Source organism: Ovis canadensis, chromosome 6 (genome assembly GCF_042477335.2).
Source record: "Ovis canadensis isolate MfBH-ARS-UI-01 breed Bighorn chromosome 6, ARS-UI_OviCan_v2, whole genome shotgun sequence".
NCBI lineage: Eukaryota > Metazoa > Chordata > Mammalia > Artiodactyla > Bovidae > Ovis > Ovis canadensis.
In genome coordinates this window covers 65833377-65855662 of record NC_091250.1, presented here as the reverse complement: position 1 = coordinate 65855662, position 22286 = coordinate 65833377, and the positions used below count along the sequence as shown (strand labels likewise).

Here is a 22286-nt window from a genome sequence, read left to right as displayed (position 1 = left end):
TTTGAGTTTTCCAACAATATGATGCATGTAGCCTATTTAGTTTTTGAAGGTGATATTTGCAGATTAGAAGAGATCAGAGACTTCCCAGAGCATGAAAAAAAAATAGTGGAATTAAAGAATTTTGCAGTAGTTAGACTGCACATATTTCACATTGGATGGATTATATTATTTGGTTACTTCAGTCACTCAGCTTGTCAATTCATTTCATTAATCATTATGTTCACTCTCCTGATTGACTAGAGTGCTTAGGCAAATGATCAAACTATGCAGTGTGAGCAATGGTTTTTTTTCTCAAATTACAGACAATTACCAATATGCCTGAAATTATAAAGCTTTTTTTTTTTATAAAAAATATGGAATGCTTCACAAGTTGGCATATGCAGGAGTCATGCTAATTTTTTTCTGTATTGTTGCAATTTTAGCACATATGCTACCAAAGTGAGCACTAGAGTGTTTTCTTTTTATGAAGAATCTATATGTGGCCATCCTATGGAAAAATGCCATAATGTCCCACTGATAATGCAACTTTCTATGCGCTGTTCCATTCACCTAAGAGAACCAATTTATAGTATTGAGTGGATTTGGGTAATTATATTAATTTTTAGATTTTATAATAAAAGTTGAACTCTACAGCTTCTTTCATAGACATGTTTTTTCTTTTTCATGTATTCAGTCAGCTCAAAGAAAATAAATGTGTTTTAGATAGAATGATGATAAATTCTAAACAGTTGGTGCCATTGCTGTCTTCTCCAAACATCTAAGCAATCTTAGCCCTACAGATATTAAGAAAGTGAAGCCACAGGTTTTAATAAAAGTAAATATCCTAGGGATAATCTGCTATCACCAACATCATGACAAAATTTCTTCATCCTTATGCTTTTCTCTAAAAACCACCTTGAAAATTATGACTTTCAGATAGTTTCATTTTTTACTCTCTTTTAAGAGAGAAAAACAGCAAAAATACACAACTTTGTAGATAAGTATATTTTTAAGATTTAGGAAAATATGTGCCAGCATTTCTCCCAGGGGACAGTAGAAGGCATATGGGAGTATAGTAAGCTTGGTGGAGAAAGAAGCTCCTTTCATAATATTTATTGATAGTTTCTGGTCTTATATTAATTAAAATCTGCATTAGATTATGGGTTCTCCTTTGGGAAATGCCCTGTTTCTTCCCACGTTTCTCTGCATATTTAATTAATAGGTTCTAACTTAGCATTTTCTTTCATAATCTAACAGCCTATTTTAAACACTCTCTTTAAATATTCCTTCCTGGAATAGCATAGCCAGGAGAGAAACTGGGTGTCTTAGAGATCATTTAGCTCACCTCGGATTTTAACTGTAGTGAAATCTCAGCGTCAGAGAGATCTAATGAAGTTCTCTTCAGTAGTTAATCACTGCAGCCATAGGAACACAAACTTTTCCTCCTTTCCTTTTCATTAAATAATTTTAAGAAATTCTGTTTAAAATATTTCTTCAGGTTTAGCTCAGGTAAATATTAGGGCAAGGGTCTATAGCTCAATACAGTTTTAGTCTCTTAGTAAGGAAGGGAAGTAATCAAATTGAACAAAAGGCTGAAAAAACATTATTATTATTTTTTTCTTTCATACACTCTTCCTATTTATTGTTACCAGGTCTGAGAAATAAGGTTTAATACCAGTGTGTATGTTTGCGGTTATGTGCTGATTCAATTTTTTGGCTAATTGATAATGAAATCAAGGATGTTCCCTTGTGGAGAAAATAGTTTGACCTTTTTTTTTCCTCTATTTAACTATTAGTCATGATAATTAATTCAGCAAATGTATATCACATTATGTGGGGACAGGAAGTTAGAAAGAATCTGTGCATCAAAGAAAAAAGAAGTTCAAAGTATGAAATTGGAGATATTTTCATGCTTGAGGGATATTTACGTATTCAATTATACATTTGGAGGTATCTATGGGTTTTAATTGTATACATTTTATATTTTATCAAATTTAGAGTATGGATAACACATTACTTTCTCAAACACCAGTAGAATAGATTCCATATGGAAAACTTACCCTTTCTTGTTGGTTTATCTACCAGTCAGAATGCACTAAATATTATGAACAGAATGGGGTTTAATCCAGAGAACTATTGGAAGAATAGGTTCTGAGAAATACCTTAGAACATTACATACTGAATTGATCAACCGCGGGCTGACCTCTGATAGTCAGAAAAGTGGAAAATCAAAAGGCTACCACTGCACCATGGAGTTTGACATACTGTCTGGATGAATCAGGAAGCTGCCACCTCCAAACTATACTTAAACACCAGTGAAGCTGGAAACTGTATTCTGAACCAAAGCCACAGAACCAAACTGCATCCTCACAGCTTGCTTACAATAACAACAAACCAACAAAAATCAACAGAAAGATGGCTTCGTTTCAATTTTTCCCTTAAAAAAAACTTATATAAATGCATCTAACTGATAGAACCTATTTTGTATTCTTAATGACTTGGAAATCTAGGAAACAAATATTTAGCTGTCTTCTTTTGCAGTACAGAAAAGCACCCTTCAAGGGTGCTGGTTCCTATTAACCAACCATATGCAGCATTCTATTTGCAAAGTACTCCAATGCTCCTATATCCCTGAGGTCCATTTTTGGTCTGTTTGTCTAAATTACTGATATCTTGTTTAATTGTTTATATTTTCAAAGTGAAGTGAAGTTGGTCAGTCGTGTCCGACTCTTTGCGACCCCATGGACTGCAGCCTACCAGGCTCCTCCATCCATGGGATTTTCCAGGCAAGAGTACTGGAGTGGGGTGCCATTGCCAAAGACCAGATCTATTCCTTATATTCAACCAGTCACTGTCTTAGTAGGAGTGGAAACATATCAGAACTGCACATGAATTTATCAATTTAGGTTTTTCTGAATTCTGCTTTTAAACCCTGACAATCCATTTGAACTTTATATATATATATTTTCCCATTATTTCCCATATCTCATTTTGCTTCATTTTTGGACAATGAACTGAAACATCTGGCTTTTCCATCTCAGCCATTTGTTTTGAATTAAAACTTAATACCCTTAAGGTTTCAGGTAAAATCTTTGAATATTCAAGCCAAAGTACTAAATTATAGATTTCTGTATGTATTTTCCTTGTCCCCAAACTTATTTACAGAAGTTAAACAACTTGGTCTTAAAACTTCATATTACTTTGCCAGAACTTAAATAACAGGCTGGGTGGAGTAAATGATTGAAATTTATTTTGTCACAGTTCTGGGGGCAAAAACTCCAAGCAGAGTCACTTTCTCCTGAGGTCTCCCTCCATGACTTGCAGATGGCCACCTTCTCACTGTGTCCTCACATGGTCTTCCCTTTATCACACACATTCCCAGTATCTCTTACCCTTAGAAGAGTTTCACTCTTATGACATCATTTAACCTTAATTACTGTCTTTATAGGCCTTATCTTCCAATGCAGTCACATTGAGGTTAGGGTTGCAATATGTGAATCTGGGAGATGCGGGCACAACACAGTTTATAAGAAATTTACATGGGATATTTGTGAGTAAAGTAAAAATATGAAGAATTATGGATATTGTATTTTAAGTGAAAAGACTTTAATTCTGAAATAAATTCTTTAAAAGCATAATTTATCATGATAAAAGATTGTATTGGATGGATGTTGCAGTATAAACTGAAATTCTTATATTATTTAAGCTTACACAAAACTGACTGCTTTTACTATCACCATCTTTCAAATAAAATATTCACCCAATTGAAAAATTTTTATTTGAATTTAAGTAATCGAGCATTTTTAATGACTCAGATAAAAATAAGTGGATATTCCATATTTTCATCTTTATCATTACATCTTCTAGTATCATCACCACCTAACTGAGAATGATTACTAGTTTGTTTAGAAGAATCTCAGATGCACTCTACCTTTTGTAACTACTGATATAAACATTTCCTATTGAATTACTGATGATATTCTAAATCAAATATTTGATTGGATTCATTTACTCACAGTAATATTTTATTGCTTTCTTGAGATGCTATTTTTCCAAGCACACCTATACATACATATATATAAATCTTATCTTTTTGGAGCCAAGGATTAAGATTCAATTATGTCAGAAATATGGGTTTATTTATCCAGATTGCCTTAAGTGAAAATTAGTTGTAGATATATCAGAAAAGGAGCAGATTTACAATGACTGTTTGCTCTGATATTGTAATTTCTTGCTGAGTCTTGATTATAAAGTGTTCCATTCGAAAGTAAGTTGCAGTATCCTTGTTGTTATCCCTGTGTAAGCATTGTGATTGAAAAAGAAACATACAGTGTGGTAATTTAGACTGGTAAATGGGATGTGAGAAAATATCCAGGTTATCTCCTCTTGTTCATAGTAGAAAAAGTCAAATTGTCATATGACAACCAAAGATTAATTACTTTATTCTTGTGAATGAATTCATCTGAGTTTTGACATTTTTTCTGTCTTCGCTCCACTAGGCCCAAGACACATCCCTTCATTTATAAATAAATATTCAGTTCAGTCCAGTAGGTCAGTCGTGTCTGGCTCTTTGCGACCCCAGGGACTGTAGCATGCTAGGCCTCCCTGTCCATCACCAACTCCCAGAGTCTACCCAAACTCATGTCCATTGAGTCAGTGATGCCATCAAAACATCTCATGCTCTGTCAACCCCTTCTCCTCCTGCCCTCAATCTTTCCCAGCATCAGGGTCTTTTCAGATGAGTCAGCTCTTTGAATCAGGTGCCCAAAGTATTGGAGTTTCAGCTTCAGCATCAGTCCTTCCAATGAACACTCAGAACTGATCTCCTTTAGGATGGACTGGTTGGCTCTCCTTGCAGTCCAAGGGACTCTGAAGAGTCTTCTCCAACACCAGAGCTCAAAAGCATCCATTCTTCGGCACTCAGCTTTCTTTACAGTCCAATTCTCACATACATACATGACTACTGGAAAAACCATAGTCTTGACTAGACGGCCCTTGGTTGGCAAGGTAATGTCTCTGCTTTTTAATATGCTGTCTATATAAATAAGTAAATATACTAGTAATTCATATTAATAAAAATAAAATCTTTGAGTATTATAAATGCATAAAGACTACCCAGAATTTATAGTTGCAAATATTTCATAAACTGATAAAACGAAGTTAGGGGTTTTTATCTTGAGTACCACTCCTCAAATACTCCCCTCAGTTTAACTCTTTGTTTATATAAGAATAAGAATGAATGATTCTTAATTATATAAAAAGAGAATCCAGACTTATAAACAATATTACATGGAATAGCATGCATTAACTTACCAAAATATAAATAAGAGTTTGAGATATGTCTTTGACTAAGTTGCAGTGTACTTCAATATTTGTTTTATTAAATTTTAATTGCCCAGAAATGAGACTTGTGAGATTTAAATTCATGAAATACTTTATTTCCCTGTTAATAAATAAGATATATGATAGCTGGTAGGGGAAATAAATATTTAAGCTCATTTCAAAAGCCTAACCTTGCCCAAAAACAATGAATAAACAAACAAGGTCTAGAGAGAAAAGAGTAAATATGAAAAATAAACACCTTGAGAGAAAGTGTTATGTATAGAAAACAGACATAGTGAATATCAAGTACAAATATTTGTAATCCTCAGAGAAAGAAAAACAATGGAAGAAAAAGTATATTTAGTGATATAATTTAATACTTTTTAAAAAGAAATATAAAGTGGCTTGAACAGTATGTCCATGAAAGTGTTCTTAAATGGTCAACAAACATGTATCTAATCTAGAAAATGTTTTGAAATCATTACTCATCCAATTTGTTATTAATCTTTCTCTTCCATATGAAAGCATGATCAGGGTGTGTCTGTTTACCTAAAGACTGCTTTGAAAGATTGGCTGACAATTTATATCTATACGGTGTAGGGACTAAAGGGATTTAATTTAGAGCCAGATTGTTTTTGCTCAGTGGTTAAGTCATGTCCAACTCTTTGTGACCCCATGAACTGCAGCACAGCAGGCTTCCCTGATCTTTACCATATCCTGGAGTTTGCTCAAACTCATGTCCCTACATTGGTGATGCCATTTAACCATCTCATCTCCCATTGCCCCTTTCTCCTGCCCTCAGTCTTTCCCAACATCAGGAACTTTTCCAATGAGTCAGCTCTTCTCATCAGGTGGCCAAAGTATTGGAGCTTCAGCTTCAGCATCGGTCCTTCCAGTGAATATTGATGGTTGTTCTCCTTTAGGATTGACTGGTTTGATCTTCTTGTTCTCCAAAGGACTATCAAGAGTCCTCTGCACCACAATTCGAAAGCATCAGTTATTCAGTGTTCAACCTTCTTTATGGTCCAACTCTCACATCCAAACATGATTACTGGAAAAATCATAGCTTTGACTATACAGACTTTTGTGAGCAAAGAGCCAGATTATCTGGATTCAAAAGCTAACTTTACCAAATACTACTTGAGTGACCTTGGGCAAGCATATCACCTTTCATGCCTTAGTTTCCTCATCTTGAAATTATGGAAAATTATGTCTATATTCTCATTTGGCATATGTTGTATGTGTTTGTTAAATAAGAGAAAAAATACATGCAAGTATATATGACCTTGTGAATATAAAAAATGAGGTAATATATCCAGGACAGCTTTGAAAAGTAAGCTGGGCTAGGCAAAGTTAAATTCTCTTTCTATTAAGAATAATAAGTTAAATTATTTGCTATAAAATGATTCCATCATTTTTGATTAAATGCTTTTGTAGAAACAAATGGAAGAGAGAATACTAAGGTTGATTTAGAATGCCATATTTCTTCACATTGTGAACAGGACCTTAAGAAAAAAGCAGCTTGAATATTATGAGTCTGTATTCATATGTATAAAAAGTAAAAAATAAAATTGAATTGCAACCTTCATTTTAGCACATATTTTAAGAATGGGAAAATATGTATAACCTAATTTTAGCAAGTTGTGAAGAATTTTAAATATTCTTTTAATTTTGGATGTGTGTCCTTCCAGGTATTTTATCCACAATCTTAACAGTCTTTCAAGGAAGCTAATCATCATTTTAAATGATATGATACAGGACTCCTAGAAGTAGAAGAGAAAGAGAAAGTGGCAGAAATCTTATGTGAAAAAATGACTGAAAAACTTTACTAACTTGGGAAAGGAAACAAGCATCTAGACTGGAGAAGCCCAGAGAATTATATATATATATATATATATATATATATATATATATATATATATATATATATATATATATATGTTTTTTAACCCAAAGAGATCCACATGTGTGCATGCTCAGTCACTCAGCCATGTCCAACTCCTTACAGCACTATGGACTGCATCCTGCCAGGCTCCTCGGTCCATGGGATATTCCAGGCAAGGATACTGGATTGGGTTGCCATTTCTTCCTCCAGGGAATGTTCCAGACCCAGAGGTTGAACCTGTGTTCCCTGCATAGGCAGATGAATTCTTTACCACTGAGCTACTTGAGAAGCCCAAGGAGACACACACCAAAACATATGATAAGTAATATAACAAAAGTTAGAAACAAGAGGATAACATTAGAAACAGCATGACTAAAACAATGTGTTACATAGACGGCAGGACTGTAAGACTCAGCAAATCATTCAGTACAAATTTTGTAGGCCAGAAGAGAGTGCCATGATATGTTCAAAATGATGAAACATACACACAAAAAACTTCCAACCAAGACTATTCTTCCAATAAAGTTATTCAGAATGAAAGAAAGATAATTTTCCATACAAGAAAAACTAAAAGAGTTCATCACACTAAGCTTTTCTTATAAGAAATGGTCAAGTTACTTATTTAACTTGAAAAGAAGGGACACTCTTTTGTAACAAGAACACAACAGTCAGTTCAGTCGCTCAGTCGTGTCCGACTCTTTGCGACCCCATGAATCGCAGCACGACAGGCCTCCCTGTCCATCACCAACTCCCGGAGTTCACTCAAACTCATGTGCATTAAGTCTGTGATGCCATCCAGCCATCTCATCCTCTATCATCCCCTTTTCCTCCTGCCCCTAATCCTTCCCAGCATCAGAGTCTTTTCAAATGAGTCAACTCTTTGCATCAGGTATCCAAAGTACTGGAGTTTCAGCTTTAGCATCATTCCTTCCAAAGAACACCCCGGGCTGATCTCCTTCAGAATGGACTGGTTGGATCTCCGTGCATTCCGAGGGACTCTCAGCAGTCTTCTCCAACACCACACTTCAAAAGCATTAATCCTTCGGCATTCAGGTTTCTTCACAGCCCAACTCTGACATCCATACATGACCATTGGAAAAACCATAGCCTTGACTAGATGGACCTTTGTTGGAAAAGTAATGTCTCTGCTTTTCAATATGCTATTTGGGTTGGTCATAACTTTTCTTCCAAGGAGTAAGCGTCTTTTAATTTCATGGCTGAAGTCACTATCTGCAGTGATTTCGGAGGCCAAAAAAATAAAGTCTGACACTGTTTCCACTGTTTCCCCATCTATTTCCCTTGAAGTGATGGGACCAGATCCCATGATCTTTGTTTTCTGAATGTTGATATTTCTCCCAGTTATCTTGATTCCAGTTTGTGCTTCTTCCAGCCCAGCATTTCTCATGATGTACTTTGCATATAAGTTAAATAAGCAGGGTGACAATATATAGACTTGACATACTCCTTTTCCTGTTTGGAACTAGTTTGTTGTTCCATGTACAGTTCTAACTGTTGCTTCCTGACCTACATATAGGTTTCTCAAGAGGCAGGTCAGGTGGTCTGGTATTCCTATCTCTCTCAGAATTTTCCACAGTTTATTGTGATCCACACAGTCAAAGGCTTTGGCATAGTCAAGAAAGCAGAAATAGATGTTTTTCTGGAACTCTCTTGCTTTTTCCATGATCCAGCGGATGTTGGCAATTTGATCTCTGGCTCCTCTGCCTTTTCTAAAACCAGCTTGATTGAGCATTACTTTACTAGTGTGTAAGGTGAGTGCAATTGTGCGGTAGTTTGAGCATTCTTGGACTGGAAGAAACACAAGCTGGAATCAAGATTTCCGGGAAAAATATCAATAACCTTAGATATGCAGATGACACCACCCTTATGGCAGAAAGTGAAGAGGAACTAAAAAGGCTCTTGATGAAAGTGAAAGTGGAGAGTGAAAAAGTTGGCTTAACGCTCAACATTCAGAAAATGAAGATCATGGCATCCAGTCCCATCACTTCATGGGAAATAGATGGGGAACCAGTGGAAACAGTGTCAGACTATTTTTTTGGGCTCCAAAATCACTGCAGGTGGTGACTGCAGGCATGAAATTAGAAGACGCTTACTCCTTGGAAGAAAAGTTATGATCAACCTAGATAACATATTCAAAAACAGAGACATTACTTTGCCAACTAAGGTCCATCTAGTCAAGGCTATGATTTTTCCAGTAGTCATGTATGGATGTGAGAGTTGGACTGTGAAGAAAGCTGAGCACTGAAGAATTGATGCCTTTGAACTGTGGTGTTGGAGAAGACTCTTGAGAGTCCCTTGGACTGCAAGGAGATCCAACAAGCCCATTCTGAAGGAGATCAGCCCTGGGATTTCTTTGGAAGGAATGATGCTAAAGCTGAAACTCCAGTACTTTGGCCACCTCTTGCGAAGAGTTGACTCATTGGAAAAGACTCTGATGCTGGGAGGGATTGGGGGCAGAAAGAGAAGTGGACGACAGAGGATGAGATGGCTGGATGGCATCACTGACTTGATGGATGTGAGTCTGAGTGAACTCCGGGAGTTGGTGATGGACAGGGAGGCCTGTCGTGCTGCGATTCATGGGATCGCAAAGAGTCCGACATGACTGAGTGACTGAACTGAACTGAACTTGAGCATTCTTTGGCAGTGTCTTTCTTTGGGATTGGAATGAAAACTGACCTTTTCCAGTCCTGTGGCCACTGCTGCATTTTCCAAATTTGCCTGCATATTGAGTGCAGCACTTTCACAGCATCATCTTTCAGGATTTGAAATAGCTCAACTGGAATTCCATCACCTCCACTAGCTTTGTTCATAGTGATGCTTTCTAAGGCCCACTTGACCTCACATTCCAGGATGTCTGGCTCTAGGTGAGTGATCATACCATTGTGATTATCTTGTTCATGACAATCTTTTTGTACAGTTCTGTGTATTCTTGCCACCTCTGCTCAATATCTTATGCTTCTGTTAGGTCCATACCATTTCTTTCCTTTATTGAGCCCATCTTTAGATGAAATGTTCCCTTGGTATCTCTAATTTTCTTGAAGAGATCTCTAGTCTTTCCCATTCTGTTGTTTTCCTCTATTTCTTTGCATTGATCACCGAGGAAGGTATTCTTATCTCTTCTTGCTAATCTTTGGAACTCTGTATTCAGATGCTTTATTTTTCCTTTTCTCTTTGCTTTTCTCTTCTCTTCTTTTCACAGCTATTTGTAAGGCCTCCCAGACAGCCAGTTTGTTTTTTTGCATTTCTTTTCCATGGGGATGGTCTTTATCCCTGTCTCCTGTACAATGTCACGAACCTCCGTCCACAGTTCATCAGGCACTCTATCTATCAGTCTAGTCCCTTAAATCTGTTTCTCACTTCCACTGTATAATCATAAGGAATTTGATTTAGATCATCCCTGAATGGTCTAGTGGTTTTCCCTACTTTCTTCAATTTAAGTCTGAATTTGGAAATGAGGAGTTCATGATCTGAGCCACTGTCAGCTCCGGGTCTTGTTTTTGTTGACTGTATAGAGCTTCTCCATCTTTGGCTGCAAAGAATATAATCAGTCTGATTTCCGTGTTGACCATCTGGTGATGCCCATGCGTAGAATCTTCTCTTATGTTGTTGGAAGAGCGTGTTTGCTATGACCAGTGCGTTGTTTGGTAAAACTCTATTAGCCTTTGCTCTGCTTCATTCCATATTCCAAGGCCAAATTTGCCTGCTACTCCAGGTGTTTCTTGACTTCCTACTTTTGCATTCCAGTCCCCTATAATGAAAAGGACAAGAACACATATTAAAGAATAAATCTAACTGTAAAAGTAAACTTACAATGTAAGTAGTGGATTTCACAACTCTAGTAAGAATGTTAAAAGATAAAAATTTATACACACAATTTATTAAGGGATACACAGAATTAAAAAATGTAATATATGACATCAAAAACATCAAACATGGGAGGATATTGAAAATGTTGCCTTGAAATGGAATCAAACTGAAGTTTGATTAAAAAAAAATAAGAAGGCGATCTTGCCCTTGTGGATAAATGGATAGACCTTGAGGGCATAAATCAGACATAGAAAGACCAATAACATATGATCTCACTTACATATGAAATCTGAAAACCAAACTAACCAACAAACAAAATAAGCTCATAGATAAAGAAAACAGATCAGTGATTGCCAGAGGTAGTGGTATACAGGTAGACAAAAAGATGAAGTTGGTCAAAAGATAAAACCTTCAATTATAAAATGAATAAGTTATGAAGATATAACATACAACATGAAGACTATAGTTATGATACTAGTGTATATTTCAAAGTTGTTAAAAGGGTAAACCTTGAAGCTTCTCATCACAAGAAAAAAAATTGTAACTGTGTGGTTATGGATGTTAAATAGACGTATTGTAATCATTTCACAATATTTATCCATACTAACTCATTATATTGTCAGCTTAAATGAATATAATATTATATGTCAATTATAGCTCAATAAAAATAGGTCAAATAAGATTAAGCAATAGTTATATGTCTCATTTTTGCTTTGCTTTGTAATATATAAAAAGCAAAATAATAATGCTTCCATTTTTATTAAAAGCGCCTTGGTAGATCAAGTAAACCAAATAGCATTTGAATAGGAAAAGTATTTAGTTCAGAATTGCCTTAATTGGACATTTATATTGATCAAGTTGAATGTATAATGGCTCTATTTTATAGGTTGAGAAGATAAGTTTAATGACTCAATCCCAAGGGAAGATTTTGTTTAATACAGTTAACAAGAAAGAGAACCATGTTCATTTTATTAGAAAGAGCTCTCATCATTCAATTTAATCTGCTTAATGATATCCAAACTTAGTTAGTATGATATCTAATGTATATTCACAACGCAAAGGGTTATAAACATGGGTTTTTAAAAGGAAGAAAAAGAAAACCTCTACCTAATTACTCAAGTATCTATGATAAATGAGAATGATTTGTATATTTATGGGATGAGAAGGAGTTTTTTCCCCTTATTATAGTTAAATGTTCTAAGTAGTAATGATTTGTATATTTATGGGATGAGTAGGAGTTTTTTGCTCTTCTTATAGTTAAATTTTCCTTTGACTAACAACTTCAATTTCCTGTTTACATAACACATATATGCTTTATAAAGTGCTTTATATTGCCAGAAATATTTATTAGATCCTTTACTTTTTGCATTTTTCTCTCCAAGTATATTTGCTGACAATCTTTTTTAAAAAAGCAAGACTTATGACACTGAAACACACACATTTCAAAATAAAAAATAAACAAATAAGACCTAATTAAACTTTTAAGTTTTTTCACAGCAAAGGAAACTATAACCGAAGTGAAAGACAACCCTCAAAATGGGAGAAAATAATAGCAAACAAAACAAAATGACAGAGGGTTAATCTCCAAAATAACAAGCTGCTCATACAACTCAATGCCAGAAAAACAGACAACCCAATCAAAAAGCGGGCAGAAGACCTAAACAGACATTTCTCCAAAGCAGACATACAGATAGCTAACAAACACATGAAAAGATGCTCACCATTGCTCATTATTAGAGAAATGCAAATCAAAACTACAATGAAGTATCACCTCACACTGGTCAGAATGGCCACCATCAAAAACTCTACAAACAATAAATGCTGAAAAGAATTTGGAGAAAAGGGAACTCTCTTGCACTGTTGGTGGAAATGCAAATTAATACAGATACTCTGAGCGCCGAAGAATTGATGCTTTTGAGCTGTGGTGTTGGAGAAGAGTCTTGAGAGTCCCTTGGATTGCAAGGAGATCCAACCAGTCCATTCTGAAGGAGATCAGCTCTGGGATTTCTTTGGAAGGAATGATGCTGAAGCTGAAACTCCAGTACTCTGGCCACCTCATGCGAAGAGTTGACTCATTGGAAAAGACTCTGATGCTGGGAGGGATTGGGGGCAGGAGGAGAAGGGGACGACAGAGGATGAGATGGCTGGATGGCATCACTGACTTGATGGATGTGAGTCTGAGTGAACTCTGGGAGTTGGTGATGGACAGGGAGGCCTGGCGTGCTGCGATTCATGGGGTCGCAAAGAGTCAGACACAACTGAGCGACTGAAATGAACTGAACTGAACTGAACTGATGGAGAATATGGAGATTCTTGGAAAAAAAAAAAAAGGAATAAAACTACCATGCTGTTGTTGTTCAGTTGCCTAAGTTCTGTCTAACTTTGCGACCTCACGGACTGAGCACAAGTCTCACAATCATAGGTGACCACTGGGAAGACCATAGCCTTGATTATATGGACCTTTGTTGGCAGAGTAATGTCTCTGCTTTTCAGCACCCTGTCTAGGTTTGTCATAGTTTTCCTGCTATAAGAAGAAAACGTCTTCTGATTTCATGGCTGCATTCACTGTCTGCAGTGATTTTAGAGCCCAAGAAGAGGAAATCTGTCACTGCTTCCACATATTCACCCTCTATTTGCCATAGATTAATGAAGCTGGATGCCATGATCTTAGTTTTTTCAATAGTTTTAAGCCAGCTCTTTCACTCTCCTCCTTCACCTTCATCAAGAGGCTCTTTAGTTCCTCTTCACTTTCTAACAGTAGAGTGGTATCATCCACATATTTGAGGTTGTTGATGTTTCTCCCATCTATCTTGAGTCCAGCTTATAACTCATCCAGCCCAGCATTTCTCATGATGTGTTCAGTGTATAGGTTAAACAAACAGGGTGACAGCAGATAGCCTTGTCATAATCCTTTCTCAATCGTGAACCAATCGGTTGTTCCATACAGGGTTCTAACTGTTGCTTCTTGACCTGCATACAGGTTTCTCAGGAGACAGGTAAGATGGTCCGGTATTCCCATCTCTTTAAGAGCTTTCCACAGTTTATTATGATCCACACAGTCAAAGGCTTTGGCATAGTTGATGAAACAGAGGTATATATATATATATATATATATATATATATTATATATATATATATATATTGAATTCTCTAGCTTTCTCTATGATCCAGTGAATGTTGGCAATTTGATCTCTGGTTCCTCTTCCTTTTCTAAATTCAGCTTGGACATTTGGAAGTTCTTGGTTCACATAATGCTGGAGCCTAGCATGAAAGATTCTAAACATTGACCTTACCAGCATGGGAGATGAATGCCATTGTCCAGTGGTTAGCACATTCTTTAGTACTACCTATCTTGGGAAGAATGACCCAACAATCCCACTACTGGGCATATACCCTGAGGAAACCATAATTGAAAAAAGATATGCACCCCAGAGTTCATCACAGCATTGTTTACAATAGCTAGGAAAGGAAGCAACCTAGATGCCCACTGACAGATAAACTGATAAAGAAGTATGGTATGTATGCAAAATGGAATATTACTCAGCCATAAAAGGATCATATTTGACTCACTTCTAGTAAGGTGGATGAACCTAGAACCTATTATATAGAGTGAAATAAGTCAGAAAGAGAGAGACAAATATCATATATTAGTGCGTATATTGAAAGCAAAGAAGAAGAGTGCAGCAGAGGATGAGATGGTTAGGTAGCACCACTAATGTAATGGACATGAATTTGAGCAAACTCCAGGAGGTAGTGAAGGACAGAGAAGCCTGGCATGCTGCAGTCCATGGAGTTGTAAATAGTTAGGCACAACTTAGCAACTGAACAATAATGGAATCTAGAAAGATGATACGAATGAACCCATCTCCAGGTCAGCAATAGAGATGCAGACATAGAGAACAGATTTGTGGACAAAGGTGGGAAAGGAGAGGGTGAGATGAATTGAGAGACTAGCATTGAAATATATATATTACCATATATAAAATTAGATAGCCAGTGGAAATTTACTGTATGATGCAGGGAGCTCAAATCCTGTGCTCAGGGACAACCTAGAGGGGTGAAATGGGGTGGGAAGTGGGAGTAGGTTCAAGAGGGAAGGGGCATATGTATAATTATGACTGATTCATGTTGATATATGGCAGAAACAAAAACAATATTGTAAACCAATTATCTGCCAATTAAAAATAAATAAATTAGAAAAAAGTGATATGAGAAACAAAGCCTTTTGTATAAGCCATTTTGATCAAGTATTAACTAATATCATGCTTGCGCTCAGTCCGTAAGTCATGTCTGACTCTTTGTAGCCCTACGGACTGTAGCCCTCCAAGTTGCTATGTCTGTGGAATTTCCTAAGCAAGAATGTTGGAGTGGATTGCCATTTCCTTCCCCAATTAACTAATATATTCAGTTATTAATTCCATATTTACTGTGATTCACATCTTTAAATAGTGTATATATGCCTATATGACTGACATTTGATCTTTCCATAGTCATATCTGCATGTGAAACCTTCTTATAACAGCAGTCTTTTCATAGTAACTAAGTAACTTTTCTGATATTTATTATAGAACTTATCATATTACATTATAATTAATAGTTTAAAGGTATATTTATTCTTAATTATCACTTTTATTTACTCCTCCACTCTATAAACATTTATTGTATGAGCTATATGTTAAGTAGTCTTCTGGAAAGTTATTGAATAAAGAAAATAAACATATTTACTTCTCTAGTACTTATAATAATATTTTTGAAAAAGTGATTGGAGACATAAATAAATTTACAAATTTGCATTATGTGTTATCTTTCTGCATGGATATGAAGTTCTTTTTTTTGATAATCATTAACAAGAAGAAAAAATGTTTGTTGTTGTTGTTAACCAAAATATCATATGCCTGATAACGAAATGGTAATGACAGGAAAGATCAAATTTATAAGATGAAATCCTTAACCCATAGCTAATTCTTTATTTCCCAGAAAATAATGGTAGATTCTTTTGGAATTTTCTATTTGGAATTTGATTTTTAACAATCACTACAAGCAGCTGGCTTATCTATATCCTCATTTCCCCTTAATTCTACGCACTTTATCAGCAACTAATTCCAGTGAAAAAAAAATTATCTGATTGCACTGTGTCTTTATTACATTTTGCAACTTAGTCAAACAAAGAATTCGGGGATCAGAAACCAAAAGCAAGCAAAATGTGAGGCACAATGAAAAGATCATTTATATTGAGAAATTTAATTGGCAAAATTATTTACATATAAATATATATTTTTCCAAAATATATTTCTAACATTCATTAAAAATAAGACATTTCTCAAAATACTAGCTGTGTACAATTGCCAAGGTTAAATGCAGTTAAAAATACCAAAGCAGTTCCTGAAATATTACTTTTATTTTTATTTTTAAATTTTTATTTATTTATTTATTTTTAATATAAAATTATTTATTTAATTCAGAGAAGGCAATGGCACCCCACTCCAATACTCTTGCCTGGAAAATCCCATGGACGGAGGAGCCTGGTGGGCTGCAATCCATGGGGTCACTAAGAGTCAGACACAACTTCACTTTCACTTTTCACTTTCATGCACTGGAAAAGGAAATGGCAACCCACTCCAGTGTTCTTGCCTGGAGAATCCCAGGGATGGGGGAGCCTCGTGGGCTGCCGTCTATGGGGTCGCACAGAGACAGACACGACTGAAGAGATTTAGCAGTATTTATTTAATTGGAGGTTAATTACTTTACAATATTGTATTGGTTTTGCCATACATCAACATGAATCTGCCACAGGTATACACGTGTTCCCCATCCTGAACATTTGAATCAGTTCTAATGAGGTGGATGAAATATTACTTTTGAATTAAAAAATATATATATACACACATATATAGTCATCAGATAAAGCCTGTAGTCTCAATTAATTATATACATAACTCTATGTTGGTGTTAATTAGACCCCTATATTCAGTCTCTTTAGAATAACACTTCATCTGTGCCCAGTAGCTTCAAATATTATACATTTTTATAAATGACAAATATTTTCTAATATATCTGTGCTGGGCAATATTGGCATCAGCAGTCAGTTTTCTACTGAATCTCTCATTTGTGCAGGTTTTTCACATCCATTAGTTCTTCTCATATTCATCTCCTAAAATTTACCCTTCCATGACATTTTCTATCTTACTAAATAGTTTCACTTTTCATATGAACACTCAAATCAGAAGCCTGTGATTTACTAAATTCCCTTCCCTCAAGACCATCACTAACACGAGGAAACTGGCCAAATAGCATTACACCAAAAGAGGTGCAACGGTACAGCAACAGGCGTTAGATATAGAGTCAGAAAAAAAAAAATCCATTAGTTTTATATGTAGCTCTAATCTTCCACTAAACAACTGTGCAGATGTAAATTCTGTTTCTCCTCTTCTAGCTCTTAAATTTTTGATAAAGTATTTGGGAACTTGCTAATAGCACATAGCATATGGTGTCTATACACCATGTATTATGTCAGTTCTAAATCCCCTCACCATCTTCCTTGGTAGGGCACCATGCTTGCTATTGGGACCTATAGAAACAATGTATTATGTCAGTTCTAAAGCTCCTCAACGTGTTCCTTGGTAGAGCACCATGCTTGCTATTGGGACCTAGGCAGTCTTGTACTTCATGGGAAGCTGTGTCTCTCCATAACTTAATGTAGTGAATCAGGGTTAGTAAAGCCAGAGAGATGATCCCATCCTCCATCTGAGTAGTTTTGAAATAGGAATATACTATAGTTTTGATCATGCATTGAATCCTGATAAAAGCTTTTGGGTAAAAAAGTATTGCATTAATGGCTTGCATTATTGTAGAAGACTGTAAAGGAAAAAAGCAGGAATTGTATTTGAAGCTGAAGTAAGAATTTTACATATGAAGATAATTTATGAAAATGTATTTATGTACATAGATCATATCCATGTATCAATAATAGATAAATAAAATTTTATGTAAACAAATATGTATATTTATTTAAATAACTAGAGAAAAGGTTTATGGGGAAGGAGCTCTTAAACTAAGTTAACCTGCTTTTTAGATCAAAGAACACAGTGATAGAGTAGTGGGAAAAAAAAAAAAAAGCTGAGGTAAAAAGTAAATTAAAAAAAATATATCGTGAATCCAGTATAGATGTTTAAAAAAGAGCAGCTTCAAAAATGTTTATGGTAAGGGAGAAAATAGTGCTATCTTTGGTAATATCTCCTCCATTCCAAGTTGATGACACTACAACTTAATATTTTAAAGTGACATTAGCAAGGTCACAGAATGAGGAATTTTAGTGAAACTCAGAACTGAATATCACCATACTATTGTTCTTTAAATTTAACAAAAACCACAGGTTTTGCAGACTGAGCAGAATGAGAGATGAAGGAAAGAAAGCAAAGTGGACAAGCCACTTGATAAAGGTATGCCTGATTTAAGGCCTTGATTAATTACATTAGTGGGAATTAGAGATGGAATATAAAGGATGACTTTTTGATATAAGCTAATGATGAAAAGGCAAGAGTAGAGAGACTAAATTCATGGGCACAGTTTGGTTAGAACAATCTATGATGCGAAAGATGATATTTCAAAGAAAAATGATTTATTGGGGGAAAGAATGATTGTATGAAATTTAGTTTTAATACATTTTGTCATAAATGCAATAGAAACATATAAAAAATAAGAGATGCGTATAAAGATGAAAAAATTTAAATTTACTTTTTAGTCTCACTTATCCACTCACAATCGGACATGCCAAGAATAGTGCCTGACAAATACTACATCTTCATATTAGTTGCATAAAGGAATTTCATTACTAATAGTAACAGTGATTAAGCAACAGAGCTGGCATGTAAGTTTCTGCACTCCCAGAGGACACTTAGTAAAAATGATATATGACAATGAAACAAAATTCATGAAGAGATTACTGATTTTCTACGGCCTTTGTGTAATTTGTATGTGAGAAATTTTTCACGTGGGCAGTTTATATATTACATTTTTAATTGCCTTGTAAGAATTATTTGTTTATTCTAAAAGAATGTGGAACTTTCATTGTAATCAAATTTATAGCAACTATTTAATGAGCAGTTTTGATCCCTTAATCATTTATGGATTACCTCTATGGTTAATTATTATTTATCATATGGATTGACCTGAGAGTATCTGGAATCTGAGAATGAGAAAGTGAAGATGTCAGTAGAGGATAACTAGTGAGGAAAACAGTAGAAGGCTGTCTGGTTTCTCTTAGAAACCCTTACTAATGACCTTTCATTTTGGGAATCCAGCCTTTCTTCTACTGAGGTGGTCTGACAGGGCCAGTTGCTCTTCTCAGGTGCCTCTTTTTCATTAAATGCTTTCAGAAATTGCTTTTATTAGAGTTCAATTTAAAGTAGCTTCAGAAAATATGAACAGAAATTCACAAGAGGAAGAATGCAAATACTCTGACCTGAGATGCAATAAGACTTTGAATTCAGCATTTCTTAAAGCTCTTTACAAACATTAGCATCTGTAATTAATCCTCTCAATTTCCCCATAAGTCATATTTCATTATCCTTGATTTACAAGCATTAAAGTAAAATATCAAGGAATGAAGAGCCTGCATTGTCAGACAAATCTTTTTTTAAGCACTCCTTTCAGCATGTATTCTCCTTAGGAGCATATTTTCTCCCACATAATCTAACTTTTTTATTTCTGCCTCCCCAGTTTAACTTCTGATGACCTAATCTATAGGTCCTAATAGTACCTATCATATGCCTCTCAGTCTAAGAAGTAAAGTCTCTTATTGTTCCCTGGACATATTATTATATATAATATTTTCTGGTATCAACTTCCTTCAGCTTTCCACACTATCATACAATGAATTTCCTGTATAAAATAAGCTGTTTCTAACATTTCCATTGATATCTTTCATTTATTGATTAAGTAGTCTTGGTAAGTAGGAGGGTATCTTTTTCAAATCAGCTCAGTATAATATTGACTATTGATTATATGGTGTTTCTACAAATACCTTGCTTCATTTTCACATAATCTCTAAAAGTAGGTATCATTGTTGATTTACAATTTATTTTGTGTCAGATATGGAAATCTTCTAATTCATGGGATAGATAGTCTTATAGCTTTCAAATCTTGTGGGTACAACCGACTGCAACAGTTACTGAAACTTCATAGTTTAGGAGCACACATAGATACTTGGACCAATTATATTGAAAGTAGCTACCAGTAAAACTCAAAATAGCAAGCTTTTTATTATAGATGTACTAGTTTCCTAGTGGGCCACAACAGAGTACCTCAGACTGGGTGGCTATGCAGCAGAACTGTATTTTCTCACAATTCTGGAGAGTAGAAGTCTGAGATCAAAATGTCTTTAAAGGTGATTTCTTCTGATGCTTCCTTCTTGGCTGGAGATGGCCTTCCCCTCTCTATGTCCTCACAGGGTCTTCCCTCTACATGAGTGTGTGTATGTGTGCTCTGTCATGACCACCTCTTTGCTGCCCCCATGGACTGTACCCGCCAGGCTCCTCTGTCCATGGAATCTTCCAGGCAAGAATACTGGAATGGATTGCAGTTACCTACTCCAGGGGATCTTCCTGACCCATAGATCAAACCCACAACTCTAGCCTCTCCCACATTGACAGGAGGAGTGTTTACCACTGACATCACCTGGGAAGTCCTGTCTGTGTCTTCATCTCTTATAAAGACATCATTCAGAAGATTAGGGCTTTACCTAATGATCTTCTTTTCACTTGATGACCTCTTTAAACGTGCTATCTCCAAATATAGGCACATGGGTTAGAACTTCAACATATGTATCTTGGGAGGATCCAACTGAGCCCATGCCAACTACAACAAAAAATGTAGTAGTTAATATAAATTTAACCTTATACCAAAGAATAATTTATATACTGAGAGAATTTGAGTACATGTTCACACTAAAGAGGTTTTTGATACAATCATTCTGTGAAATAGAGATATGCCAGAGAAGATAAATTCAGAGAGAAATTGATGTAGTAAGAGTTAAATTTACGCCAGCATATATATACTTTTTTCAGTTTTGTACAGAAATACAGTTCCATTTGGCAGAAAACCAGCAAAGGGAGAAAACTTAGGATGTTATTTTGCTTTTGTTCATTTATCCATCTGTCTACATGAACCTTATGACATTGTTTTCCAAATGGAGGCCTTCTAATGCCAGAAACATGGTACTTGGACTAAAATTATCAATGCTTAGCCAGTTTCAGTTTAAGAGAAGATAATAATAATGGAAAATTCCATTTCTTAAATAAACAAAAAAACTAAAATCTTTAGTAACATTGCTTTTCATAAACATTTTAGCCTTTTAATCCATATTCTATTGTGCTTCATATAAGTATAGATATAGTCTTTTTTTTTTTTTTTTTGGTAAGAGATGGTTCATTCAAATATACCCAGCATTACTGAGGCTACTATATAGCATTTTGAAGCATTACTTTTCATCTCAGTTCAATACAAAGGAAAAAAAAAAAAAAAGGATTCACTTGGTTGTTGTTCAGTTGCTCAGGCATGCCTTACTCTTTGTGACCCTGTGGACTACCACACTCCAGGATTCTGTGTCCTGCACCATCTCCTGGAGATTGCTCAAACTCATGTCCACTGAGTTGGTGATGCCATGTCATCCTCTCTTGTCCCCTTCGCCTAGGGGCCTCAGTCTTTTCTGGCATCAGGATCTTTGCCAATAAGTCATCTTTTCGCATCAGGTGGCCAAAGTTTTGGAGTCAGCATCAGTCCTTCCAATGAATATTCAGGGTTGATTTCCTTTAGGATTTACAAGTTCAATTTCCTTGCTGTTTTTAAGGGACTCTCAAGAGTCTTCTCTGGCACCACAGTTTGAAGATATCAATTCTTTGGTGCTTAGCCTCTTTTTATTTTCCAGCTGTCACATCTGTGACTACTGGAAAAATCATAGCTTTCACTAGACAGACCTTTTTACACAAAGTAATGTCTCTGCTTTTTAATACATTGTCTAGGTTTTTTGTCATTGCTTCTGTCATTGATTTTATTCTAAGGAGCAAGTGACTTTTAATTTCATGGCTGCAGTCACCATCCACAGCGATTTTGGAGCCGAAGAAAATAAAGTCTGTCACTGTTTCCATTGTTTTCCCATCTATTTGCCATGAAGTGATGGGAGCATATGCCATGATCTTTGCTTCTTGAATATTAAGTTTTAAGCCAGCTTTTTCACTCTCCTTTTTCATCTTCATCTATTATTCAGCCATTAAAAAGA

General features: G+C 35.5%; 1 pseudogene; it reads right to left on the bottom strand.

Annotated features, from left to right (window-relative positions):
* Positions 1-347: 347 nt before the first annotated feature.
* LOC138443017 (U6 spliceosomal RNA) lies at positions 348-446 on the bottom strand (annotated as a pseudogene).
* Positions 447-22286: the final 21840 nt, after the last annotated feature.